Consider the following 12,457-nt stretch of genomic DNA (forward strand, 5'->3'; position numbering starts at 1 on the left):
GCCCATTTGCTGATGTCCTGCGTCCTTCCTCCCAGGGCCGAGTCAGCTCCTGAGGATGCCGAGGGCGTGGTTTCTGCCCGTCCCAGCCAGGACCACGTAGCTGGCTGTGTGCACCGCGGTTCTCAGCCTGGTCCTGGGGCGGCAGCATCAGTATCGCCCAGGATCGCGCCCAGACCTGTGGACCAGACACTCGGGCGCATCGCTGTCTGTGCTTTAACAGGACCCAGGTGACTCTGATGCGCACGCAGGTGTGAGAGGCAGTGGTTCGGACCAGGAGATCCACCCCCCTCTCAGGACTCCCTAGGGCAGAACGCCTGCCAGGCAAGGGCGAACACACCAAATACAGGTGGAAATGGGGACGTGTTCCCCTAAAACCGTGGTTGGCAAACTGAGGCTCACAAGCCAGATGCGGCTCTTTGGCCCCTTGAGTGTGGCTCTTCCACAAAATATCACGGCCTGGGCGAGTCTATTTTGAAGAAGTGGCGTTAGAAGAAGTTTAAGTTTAAAAAATTTGGCTCTCAAAAGAAATTTCAATCGTTGTCCTGTTGATATTTGGCTCTGTGGACTAATGAGTTTGCCGACCACTGGCCTAAAACATCCAAGGGCCCTGGGGCCAGCGAAGAGGGTGGTGGGCAGGGCAGGGCCTTTCGTGCCACCCAGACCTGGGTTCGGGCCTCAGCTCCACCTGCACCGGCTGTGTGACTGTGGGCAAGTGGCTCCCCCTCTCTGGGCCTCCATCTCCTCCTCGGCAGAAGAGGCAGGGCAGGAGCACCGAGCAAACTTCCACTCACTTGTGTGGGAAGCCCACGCAGCCGGGGATAGGGAGATCACGTTGGGGTAGGGGACCGCAGTTCGTCGTCCCTGAATGTCACGCACCAATATTGGCAGGTGCTAAACATGTGAGAACATTTCAAGTAAAGAAACTTAAAACTGAACGTTTCTATCGTGAACTCCATCTAGTCTGCAGATTGGAACCCATCCCTGCAGCTCTATTTCTGTTCGGCTCCTGGTGCAATGTCACGTGGGAGTGATGGGAAGCAAGGCTGTGACAATCGGGGGTAGCACGTGGCGATGGGCCCTGAGTCCCGCACACGCTCGGAGTTTGAATCCCTGGACCCTGCCCCTCAGACCCGACAAGTGACCTCCCCTTCCTCAAAGCAGAGGGGCGGGGCCTGAGGGACCTACTCCCGCACCGGGGCTCCCTGCAGATTGCCAGCATTCCGGGCACCTGGTTGGCTCCAAGAGGGGCGTGTTCATGACGGGGCGTGCCCACCTGATGGGGATGTGAAGGGAGAGACCTGGGAAGGTGACCGGGACCACATGAGGAGATTCACACAGGTGCGTGTGGGCCTGGGGGCACCCCCTTTGCTGAGGGGCGTTGGTCACCAGAGGGAACAGCTTTAGAGGCTGCACCTGGTCAAGGGGGCGGGGCAGTGGCCAGGGGCGGGCCAGAGCGGGCACCTGTCCCTACTCATTCATCAAGGTTGTACCACTCGTGGCCTATGTGCGGTCCCTGCCATGGCCACCTCCACAGCCCTGGCCCCAGGGGCTCAGAAGGGGTCAGCCAGTAACAGAGGAGGGTCAGGTGGGGCCTGGTGGGCCGGCAAGGACTCCGGACCTTCCTCTGCCTGTGATGAAAGCCCTGGAGGACGCTGAGCCAGTGAGAGACGATTGGACTTGCATTTTAAAAGGATGGTTTGGGCTTCCGTGCGGAGAGGGGACGAAGGGGAAGGAGGGTGACGCAGGGAGACGGTTCATACAGGATCGGGGTGGCGGCTGGCCAGGGGGTCCCGGGGGACTTGGAGAGGGGCCAGGCTCCAGATGTGCCTCTGAATCAGATGCTGGTCTGGATGGAGATGAGAGGCAGGAGTCAAGGACGATTCCACGAGCTCTGACCTGAGAAGAAGCACGGGGCTTCCCTGTGCTGTGAGCGGGCAGGCTTGTGCTCAGCAGGCAGGGAGGCACGACTTGGGACCCAACCTTGGGAGGTGTGTGGGGGCTGAGGGTTAGGCCAGGGATATGCCCTTTGGCTAGGAACAGAGAGAGGGCAGGGGGCTGAGGGTGTACGCAACAGAGACGACTAGACTGTAACCCAAGTGAGAAGAGCAGGAGTGGCGGGGGGGGGGGGGGCAGGGGGGGAAGCGGGGAATACAAGGAAAAGGGAATCAAAGATTGCAGGGGACAAAGAATTATGGGAATCAAAGTCACAGAGGGAGTGTGTGGAAAGACAGGAGGAGAAGATGCAGGAGTCAGGACATGGGAGGCTGCAGATGGAGGCTCCCGAGGGGGGAGGCCGTCGGTACTGGCGAGGCCAGGACCCAGGCGCGGCCGTGGAGGTGGCAGGGAGGGCGGGTCTGAAATGTCTCTGGAGGACAGGATTTCAGAAAACAGCAAGGAGAGGGCCGGTAAGGGGAGGACGAGTTCAGAGTGGCCCTGCTCATCAGGGGTTTCTGCCGATGCTGCAGTGGGGGCTCGGGGAGGGGAGGGAGGGGAGGGCGGGGAATGTTCCTGGGGCCGGACTGGAGGCCTCGGTGCAGGCGGCCCTCTGTCCCACTGAGCAAGGACATCCCTTGATGGTGGCTTCAGGCAAAGGCAGTCTTCCAAGTTGTATTTTTTCAAACTGTAAAACCCATCTAACACAACATTTACCACCGTCACCATCTTGGAGTGCACAGTTAACTGCTATGCAGCACGCTCACACTGCTGTGCCGCCCGCCACCACCACCATCCGTCTCCAGATCCTTCATCTTCCCCAACCGTCTCCTTTGCACCGCAGCCTCCCGTTCTCCCCTCTCCCAGCCCTGACGATCCCCATTCCACCTTCTAATTCGATACATCGGACTATTCTAGGCACTTCCTATAAGTAGAATCGTGCTGTGTTTGCGCGATCCTGGGGGTACAAATACCTCTTCCAGACCCCGCTTTCAATTCTTTGGGTAAAGACCCAGAAGTGGGGCTGCTGGACCATATGGTCATTCGAGGTGTGGCCTGTTGAGGAGCCGCCACTCAGTTTCCACGGCAGCTGCCCGTTTTGCATCCCCACCCGCAATGCACAAGGTTCCAGTGTCTGCACTTCCTCGCCAACACCTGTCGTTCCGTTTACTGGATAGTAGTTCGTTGGCTATCATCATCTCACTCGGTGAGGCCCAGGCATCCTGGGGGGGAGGGGCCGCTGGGGAAGAGCAAGAAACCGGCAAGCTGGGTGGGGTCGGGGGCAGAAACCGCAGGGACACGTCTGGCTGAGGTGCAGGAGAGTCACCAGAGACAAGGCTGGCAATGTGGCTGGTGAGACCGACCCGGAGGGCCTGGGATGCCCGGGAGGAGCCTGGATGTCCCTCAAGAGGCGATGCATGAAGAGCTCCTGCAAGGCTCTGAGTAGAAGGTGTTGGGAACACGGACAGGGACACAGATCAATCCTTGGATGAAGGTAGGAGGGGGCTGGAGGGAAAGAGGTCGGTGGGGAAGCCAGGTTAGAGATGTTTAGACCAGGAAGAGGAGAGAGAGGGGGGACCCGGCTCAGGGACGCCGCCACCATCAGCCCGAACTGCAGCGAAGCTCCTGTGGGCGCAGCCCCAGGCCAAGCAAGCCCTTTGCCTCCATCATCTCCCTTCAGCTGGTCAGGTGGGTACATGGCCGACCCAGTTTACAGATGAGAAGACTGAGGCTCAGAGACCGTAACTTGCCCAAGGTCTCCAAGCCCATAAATAGCAGAGCCGTGACTCAAGCTCCAATCTGTTTCCCATAACTCCGCAGGCGTTTACTGAGCACGCACTGGGGGCTGTTTGATGCCAGATTCATTGCTCTTAACAGCTACTCTACACCAGCTCAACGAGCGGTCACCTCCCGCGCTGCTCTGAGACATGATGCATGAAGGTAATTCACCAGGACGTGAAGAAATCGGAGAACAATCGGAAATTGGAGAAATTGGCTAACCCGTGGGAGCTGCATTAGCATCCACGCGCAGACTCACCCAACACAGAATCCGCCGGGCCTGGAAGGGTTCATTGCCAAGGCGATAAAGGAGAGGAGAGTCCCAGGAAATTACCACCATCTGCAGCCTCCCTCCCTGGCAGGCGCGTTGATGGTTCCTGACGGCGGGGATCTGCAGGGAAGGAGAGTCTGGCCAAGGCTTCAATCACAGGCAATTGCAACTTTTGTAGGTCAAAGTGGCCGGATTTTGCTGGCAAGTTCCCATGGTTCAACCTAATACAAAGCCATTGGCGATGCCACCAACCATGAGCGGCCACGGGAGGATAAATATGTGGAACAGGCGAGATCTATCTACTGACCTGAGCATCCCAGCCCAGGCCCCCCGCTGGACACAGAGTCCGGGGCCCCAGTGAAGGGGGGTGGCCTGTTCTATCATCACACTTGGGGGGGTGCATAGCTTGTTATAGGATGGCTGGGTGCTGAGATCCCCCACAATTCCTTGGGTCTCATTTTCTCAAGCACCAAAACAACCACGCTTGATAAGCTTTCGCTTCCTGCACGCGCCGGAGAAGGAGGATTTAAAGCCGGGGGACCAAGGTCAAGGCTGGGAAGAAGCCCGGGGCGTAAACAAGGACCCTGAGCTCTCAGGTGAGAAAAGACGCCCGCGGACCGGACTTCTGGAGGAGGGGGAGCCGGCGGGACTGGCTGAGAACCTCTCCCACCCCGCTTCCCACGGCAATTCTTTATTGTTGTTTCTTCCCTTCAAAATACAGAAGGCGGGCGTGGGGGGGGGCCCTGTCGCAGGAGGGGCGCAGGCCTCTCTCTCCCCCGCCCGGGCCGCACGGCCTCTCCGCCGGCTTCGTCCCCCGCCTCCCCCGGCCCTTTGTCTGGCTCCCGCGCTGCCGCGCACATGGTCCCCTGTCAAATTCCGAGCGGCTCCGGGGGACACGTGTCGGGAAGCTGGCAGCTCAGCCAGCCCCGCGTAACCATGGAAACGGCAGCCAATGGGAGGCCCGCACAGTCTGCGGGGGCGGAGCCGAGCGAGGCCGGAGCTGGAGGGCGGGGCGGGGCGGGGCGGGGCGGGGCCGCAACGTCAGAAAACGGAGGGCGGGGCCGGTCACAAGGGCGGGACCCTGGAGGGTCCGCAGCGCCCTGGGTGCTCTGGCCATCATCACCTGAACCGCGCCGTTCAGCGTTTCCTCGTCGCTCCTGGGGTTTCCTTCGCCTTTAAGTATAAGGTTAAGATTCCGGAGTCCAGCAGACGTGGGTTCAGGTCCTGCCAGGGCACTTAGCCGGGTGCCTGTGCAAATAACTGCACCTCCGGTGCCTCGGTTTCTTCATCTGCTAAACGGAGTCGCTGCAAAGCCCCAGTGAGATGACAGGCACTGCGCCCGAGCCTGCCGACAGACATTAAAGAAATGAACATGCAAACACACATGCCAACGAGCAGCAGTGACCCCGTGACAACGCGTGACCCTGACGTTTCAGGAAGGAGGACCCATCTGGGTGTGAAGAATCGGCCCTGTCCGTCGGAGGCTCCTAGTGTGATGAACTCTGACTGATTTGCCCAAGGTCGGTCTCAACGCTGGCCTCAGTGTGCCTGTCAACAGAATGGGAAGGTGGTCCAGGAGTCCGTCAGGATTCCAGTTTCCTGGAGGCAGACACCGAGCTGAGCACCCCCAGGAGGAGGGGCAGGAAGGAAGGAAGGTTAGGTGCCAAGAGCTAGTGGCAAGAAACGCGGTCTGGGCACTGCTACCAACCGCTCAGGTGACCCACACAGTGTTTGTGCCTCTCTGGGCAAGAGTGTCTTGTAAAACAGTGAGGATGGTACCTGCTGGCCTCCCACTCAGGATGGTGGAGAATACGAAATGAGGAAACGGATTCTCCGAAAACGTGCTGGTTCCAGGGACGTGGGAAGAGGTCAATGGAAGCAGAAACAGTGGCAAACTGCTGGGAGAGACCCAGCTCCTCCCTCCCGGCCTCCCCCGGGCTCAGCACGGGGCCTGGGACAGGCCTCCCCTAGCCAGCAGCATTGATTAGCAGGAATGTTTCTTTCACTTGTATGAAGAAGTGAAAAATGCAGTCATTCATTCATTCAACAACGTCTCCCGTGGGTCTGCGGTGTGCCAGCTGCTGTGCTAGGTCCTGGGGCGACAGGAGTGGACAGAACACAGCCCCTGCCCTGAAAGATTTCCCCATCTGGCTGGGCAGACAGACATTAAAGAAAGAAACAAACATGTGGCCACAAACATCCATGAATGTCCCGAGAGGAAATGCGGGAGCTGAGAGAATGAAGGGAATCAACTACACGCGTGGGGGAGAGCAGGCAGGGTGGGCCTCCCCGAGGAAGCGGCATTTCACAGGGGCCGAGGATGGAGCAGGAGTTCGCCGTGAGGAGGAGAGGAAAGGTGTTCCAGGCAAAGGGAACAGCGTGCAGGCGACCTGAGGCTTGGGGCATTCTCAGAAGGAGAGGGTCTCTGTGGCCCAGAGGCCATTGAGGGAGGAGGCCCGGCTGAGGACTGGGTTTTAGAAAATGACCACAAAATAGCTCCCGGGGACTCACAGTGAAACACACACCCCGTTTTCCCAGGTTGTCCCCTTGGTTCGGCTCTTCCTAGATCTGGTCCCACCTGCCCTCTGCCTTTTCCAGGCTGAAGGCACTGGATCACGCGGAATCACATTGCTCAGAGCGCTCCACTGACTGACATAAAGGAGACGCACGCCTGTGGGAAGATTTTGACACAAAGGTTAGAATTAGGGTTGGGTTTGGGTTTGGGGTTAGGATTGGGTTTGGGACTATGGTTGAGCTCTGGGTTAGATGTTGAGTTTTGGTTAGGGTTGGGTTTGGGTTTGGGTTAGGGTTGGGTTAGGGTTGGGTTAGGGACTATGGTTGAGCTCTGGGTTAGATGTTGAGTTTTGGTTAGGGTTGGGTTTGGGTTTGGGTTAGGGTTGGGTTAGGAGCTATGGTTGAGCTCTGGGTTAGATGTTGAGTTTTAGTTAGGGTTGGGTTTAGATTTGGAGTTAGGATTGGGTTTGGAGTTGGAGTTAGGGTTGGGTTTGGGGTTATGGTTGGGTTTGGGGTTAGATGTCAAGTTTTCAGTTAAGGTTGGGTTTGGGGCTATGGTTGAGCTCTGGGTTAGATGTTGAGTTTTGGTTAGGGTTGGGGTTTGGATTTGGAGTTAGGGTTGAGTTTGGGTTAGATGTCAAGTTTTCAGTTAGGGTTGGGTTTGGGTTAAGGGTGTTGAGTTTGGGCTAGGACAGGGTTGAGGTTCGATGAGGGTTAGTATTGGGTTCAAGATTAGGGTTGGCATTGGGCTGAGGGTTGGGCTGAGGTTTGGTGTTGGTTAGGGTTTGGATTGCACACTGGAGCTCCATTAAATATACACTAGCCCCCACAGACAGTCTGGCGCATAATAGGTGCCCAGTGAACGTTTTTAATGGATTAATCTGTGGTTTGTTGTGAACCCGAGAGACAGTGGCCGGGCAGCATCATTTCCCGGGACACTGGCTATCTGTCTGTGTTTCGCTGAGTGTGAACAGACTGGCCACACTCACCGGGCACTAACTCTATACCCTTCTCTCTAGGACCGCACTAGAATCATTCCAATGCAGGAACCAAGAGGGGAGCCGTCAGTGCGTGCTGAGGCCGGTGACCGAGGCGTGGGAACAGAGAGCCCAGGAGACCCAACACGTGGAAACAGCCAGGTGTGGGGCGGGGGTGGGTTCCGGCCGAAGTCACAGCGGGGCCATGGAACAAGGTCAGGCCGGAAGGTGAGGTTAGATGAGGAGGTGGGGAAGGAAAAGGGGAGAGATGACCAATAAAGCTAAAAAACGGGGCAGACAGCTCCCGGAAGGCCTTGTAAGCCATACACATGCCACCGAGGGGCTCCGGGGGCCTGTGTGGCCCTGGCCCTTGAGGGCCTCGTTAAAAGAAGCGTGGGACAGCAACCACAAATCAGTCACGGGTACTTCCAACAGGTTTTGTCTTGCAAAGAATATCAAGGAGTGTCCGACGGCTGACCCTCAGCAATGCTGCTCAATGCCCTGCCCTCTCCGTCCAGCGCTCGGGCCCCAGGCCCCAGGCCCCAGGCCCCACGCCCACGCGGGAGCCCTCCCCTGCAGCCCCGCACGTGGCTTTCCTGCCCTCTCTCTGCTCACTCAGTTCCTCATTATACAGCCCGAGTCAGCCTCAGGGACCCCAGCTCTCTGTGTCCTCCCTGCTCTCCCCACATTGTGTAGCCCCCTGCCCCTCTGCCGCACCTGCAGTCCTGCCCCCTCGGTACCAGAGCGGGAGAGAGCTCTCCGCAGGGGGCAGAGGGAGAGCTGGCCAGGCAAGGCCGGGATCCCTTTGGGGAGGCCTCGGGGTGGGTGAGGGGAGGCTTGCCTCTGCCACAGTGTGAGACTCCACCGTCTCCAGTGGACAGTGGGAGCCGGGGGAGGTCTGCGCTGGCCCGTGAAGCTCCTCAGAAGCAGGGCTGTGTGTTTGTGGGTGATCCCTGCCAGCACCGAGGAGATCCTGGTCAAACACGTGATGAGCGGAGGTCTGAGGTGTGGACGGGTGGACGGATGGATTGCTGAACTGCAGGAGCGTTCTGGACTTTCACGCAGGCCTCAAGGACTCCAGGACAACACACCCTCAGCACAGCCTCTCTCAGTCCTCACTTTTGAGCCTGCCAGTCGCAGACCAGTCAACAGTGACCTCCAGGCCCGAGGGGGGCGGGGGCCAGGCTCCTCCCCCCACAGTGCGCGTCTGGCCACCGGTCTGCTGGGAATGGCCGTGCTCCCCTGGGCCAGACCCCCGCGCCCGGGAAACCTCCCCCTCTGGCTCTGGCTGTAATCCTGGCTTCCAGCAGCACATAAAAATAGCTCCAAGGACGTCCGGGGGGCGGGAGGGGGGCCTGGTCCCAGCTTCCAGAGCTAGATACACAGGACTCCCATCTCTCCCTCTCCCAGGGCCTCCGGCGCCCGTATGACTCCGATTCGAACCTGGGTCTGAACCTGTGTATGAGCCACAGGGAGAGCGCCCAGCCAGCGCCCCATCACCCTGCTGAGGCCAAGGCCACGCCCACCACCAGCTCGGAGCGGGACTCCTGCAGGGCCAGCCCAGGAGGGAAAGACGGAACCCAGGGAGCAGGGAGCCGGCAGGGCAGGGGGGTGGGGAGGGGGCTGCCCAGCGCAGGGGCTTGTGAGCCTCTGCCCAGGTCTCCAGTGCTTTCATTCCCCCAAACAGGGTGATGCAAATGTGTGACCAAGCCAGCCCCTGCAGAGCCTGGCCTGCCGGGCTGGGGCTGATGAGACCCCAGGGGCAGGAAACGCCCCCAGGCGGTTGGGGGAGGGAGAGGGGAAGCACTTTAGGAACAGGCACATTAGGATCACGGACGGTTGGAGGCTCCATGCACGCATCATCCGGAATCCTCACACCCCATGGAGGATTGTCACCATCTGTCCCCATCATACAGATGAGCAAAGTGAGGCACAGAGAGGGAAGTGACCCGCCACGCAGCACGCAGGGCACACAGCGGGCGGGGCAGAGTCAGGATCTGAACCCAGCGCCTGTGCTCCTGGCCCCTGCACTCACCGGATGGGCTGAAGGTGGACGCTAAGGGCCGGGGTCAATTTTCCTCCCGGCCTCCCAAAGGCCCCAAAATAGACCTGCTTTCCTGGCGAAGGTCTCCTCCCCTCAGCTCTGCAAATACCCGCGCTCCCAGGCCACGCCCAGGGCGGGTGCGCAAGAGCCCGGTGCCCGGCAGGACCTATTTCTGGCTGCAGCCCGGGGCCGGCCACAAGCGGCCTTCTGTGGTGGCCCTGGCCACAGCCCACAGCCGAGACCGAGGCTCTGGCCCAGCCTCCAAAGGGCCCATTGTCCGGCTGCCTGGGCCGCCGAGCTGGCTCCTGGACGCTTGGAGTCAGGGCAGAGGGTGACCGAGGGCAGGGTGGACTGAGGGGCCTGTGCGGGAGCTGCAGCCCAGAGGACGCCCCGGAGGCCACTGTGCTGCTCGGGAAAGAAAACAGACTCCACCTCGGGTCGGGCCTCAGGATGGCCTCAGATGGGCCCCAAGGTGACACGCACACACACACGCACACACACACACACACGCACACACACACACACGCACACACACACTGTAGAGGTGACAAATGCTGAGGACAGCCACCCCAGGAAAACAAGGAGGTGACAGCCAAGGTTCGGAGCCAACTAGTTTGGGATTCTAATCCTGACTCTCCAGTGCGGGCCGAGAGACCTGGGCAGTTCATGCCGCCTCTCTGAGCCTCAGTCTCCTCATCTGCAAAATGGGACGGACACCACTCCCATTTCACGGATGCGCAATCCCAGCTCCGGAGAGGTGGCCTGCCGGACGCCACACACGCAGGGTTTTTTTAAAACATGAAAAAGGTTTTGATTAGGAATGTTTTCAAAAATACACAAAAGTAAATAGATGATAATATATTACCATATCCCATCATTCAAATCAATAACCATTGAGATTTGCCACGCCAGCTTTATCTGTCCCGTCGCAGCAGATTTAAAGCCAATCCTGACACGTCATTGCGTCTCCCACACTTCAGTTTCCCTCCAAGTTCACGGACGTGTTCGAACAGCCACGGCGTCCTCAGTGTACCTGGCTAAACCAACAGCCAGCCGGGCCGTCACCTACCTCCCAGCGCAGAACCCAGTCTCCTTGCTGTCCTCTCAATGCCGTTTCCAGGCGATGGTTTGGTTGGGGTCCATGTAAGATCTACACGTGACATTCGGTTGTTACGTCCCGTTACACTTTTAAAAATTTACCTTCATGCCACTGACGTGGTGAAGAAACCGAGCCAGCTGTGCCGCTGAATGTCCCACCCTGGACTTGTCTGTGTGCTTCCTCCTGGTGTCACTCCGCTTGTTTCTCTATCCCTACACTTCCTGTGGACTGGAAACTGGGCGCCTTCCTTTTAAAAGAACTGTTTCGTTGAGATATAATAATTCACGTACCATAAAATCCACCCTTTCAAAGTGTGCGGTTCGATGGTTTTCAGTATATTCACAGAGTTGTGCGACTATGATGTCCATACCCAACTTCAGAACACGTCCTCACTCCGAAAAGGGGCCCTGTATCCACCAGCCGACACCCCCGTTCTGCCCTCCCTCCAGCCCCCGGCAACCACCCACCTGCTTCTCTCTCTGGATTTGCCTAGTCTGGATATCTCATATGAAGGAATCATAAAATATGTGGGTTTTTGTGACTGGCTGCTTTTACTCAGCATAATATTTCCAAGGTCCGTCCATGTTACAGCATGCGTCGGCACTGTGCTGCTTTTGATTGCCAACTCATGTTCCATTGAAAGAGTGCACCATACTTTGTCTGTCCCTGAGAGTAACCTGGACTCTTTGGGTTGGGCTTTGCATAGAATCCTATCTAATAAAAGAGTAATATGCAAATTGACTGTACCTCTGCTACACCCACAAGCCACGCCCACCAGCCAATCAGGTATGACCTGCCAATCAGGATATCCAATGCTTATCCATTCATCAGTTGATGGACATTGAAACTGTTCTCAGGTATTGGCTCTTCTGAATAACGCTGCTGTGAACAGTTGTGTCCGAGTGTCTGTGTGACTATATGGTTTTAATTCTCTGGGGTAGAGAATTGGTGGGTCATGTGTTTAACACGGTGAGGAGGCACGTTTTCCAAAGTTACTGCGCCAGTTTACAATCCCACCAGCACTGTATGAGGGTCCAGTTTCTCTCCCTCGCCAATACTTGTTATTGTCCATCTTTGTTTAAAATGTTAGCCATCCTTGTGGGGATGCAGTGAGATCTCATTGTGGCTTTGAGTTGCATTACCCTAATGACTAGTGGCGTTCAGCATCGTTTCATATGTTTGTTGCCATCTGTATGTCTTCCGAAAAACGTCTGTTCAATCCTTTGCCCACCTTTCAGTTAGGTCATGTGTCTTTTATCCTTGGGTTGTAAGAGTTCTCTATCTATTCCAGACACAAATCCCTTATCGGATATGTGATTTACAAAATTTGTCTCCCATTCGGTGGGCTGCCTTTTCATTTTCTTGGTGTCCTTTGAAGCACAACGTAATAAATGTTGAAGGAGCCCCATTGATCCATTTATTCTTTTGTCTCTGTGCTTTTAGTGTGATATGCCTAATCCAAGGTCACAAAAATTTACTCCTATGTTTTATTCTAAGAGGTTTGTAGTTTCAGTTCTTACAGTTAAGCCTATGAGTCATTTCAAGTTAACTTTTGTATATGGCATGAGGTAGGGATCCAGCTTCATTCTATCCAGTTGTCCACACCATTTGTTGAAAAGACTATTCTTTCCCCATTGACTGGTCTTGGAAGCCTCGTCAAGAATTAATTTAACATAAATGTATGGGTTTACTTCTAGAGTCCCAATTTTATTCCTTTGATCTTCTTTGTTCTTAGGTCAGTGCCACACAGTCTCAATTCCTTTGGCCGTGTAGTGAGTTTGGAAGTCGGAAGGTATGAGTTCTCCAATTTCGTTCTTCTTTTTCAAGATCATTTGGCTATT

At 56.8% G+C, this 12,457-nt stretch overlaps 1 long non-coding RNA gene across 5 annotated transcripts in view; it reads right to left on the reverse strand.

Annotated features, from left to right (window-relative positions):
- Positions 1–12,457, reverse strand: part of LOC307111462 — a 58,327-nt gene that overhangs the window by 1,324 nt on the left and 44,546 nt on the right. For 2 of the 5 annotated variants that reach the window (XR_013814575.1, XR_013814576.1), the window contains exons 4-5: positions 5,412–5,530; positions 2,129–5,327 (exon numbers count right to left, since the gene is read on the reverse strand). This is a non-coding gene — a long non-coding RNA (uncharacterized lncRNA). Of the gene's footprint in view, positions 1–2,128; positions 5,328–5,411; positions 5,531–12,457 lie in introns of those variants that run through there. The other 3 variants (XR_013814573.1, XR_013814574.1, XR_013814572.1) reach the window with 3 other exon arrangements.

Source organism: Cnephaeus nilssonii, assembly GCF_951640355.1.
Source record: "Cnephaeus nilssonii genome assembly, chromosome: 14".
In the NCBI taxonomy this organism is placed as follows: Eukaryota; Metazoa; Chordata; class Mammalia; order Chiroptera; family Vespertilionidae; genus Cnephaeus; species Cnephaeus nilssonii.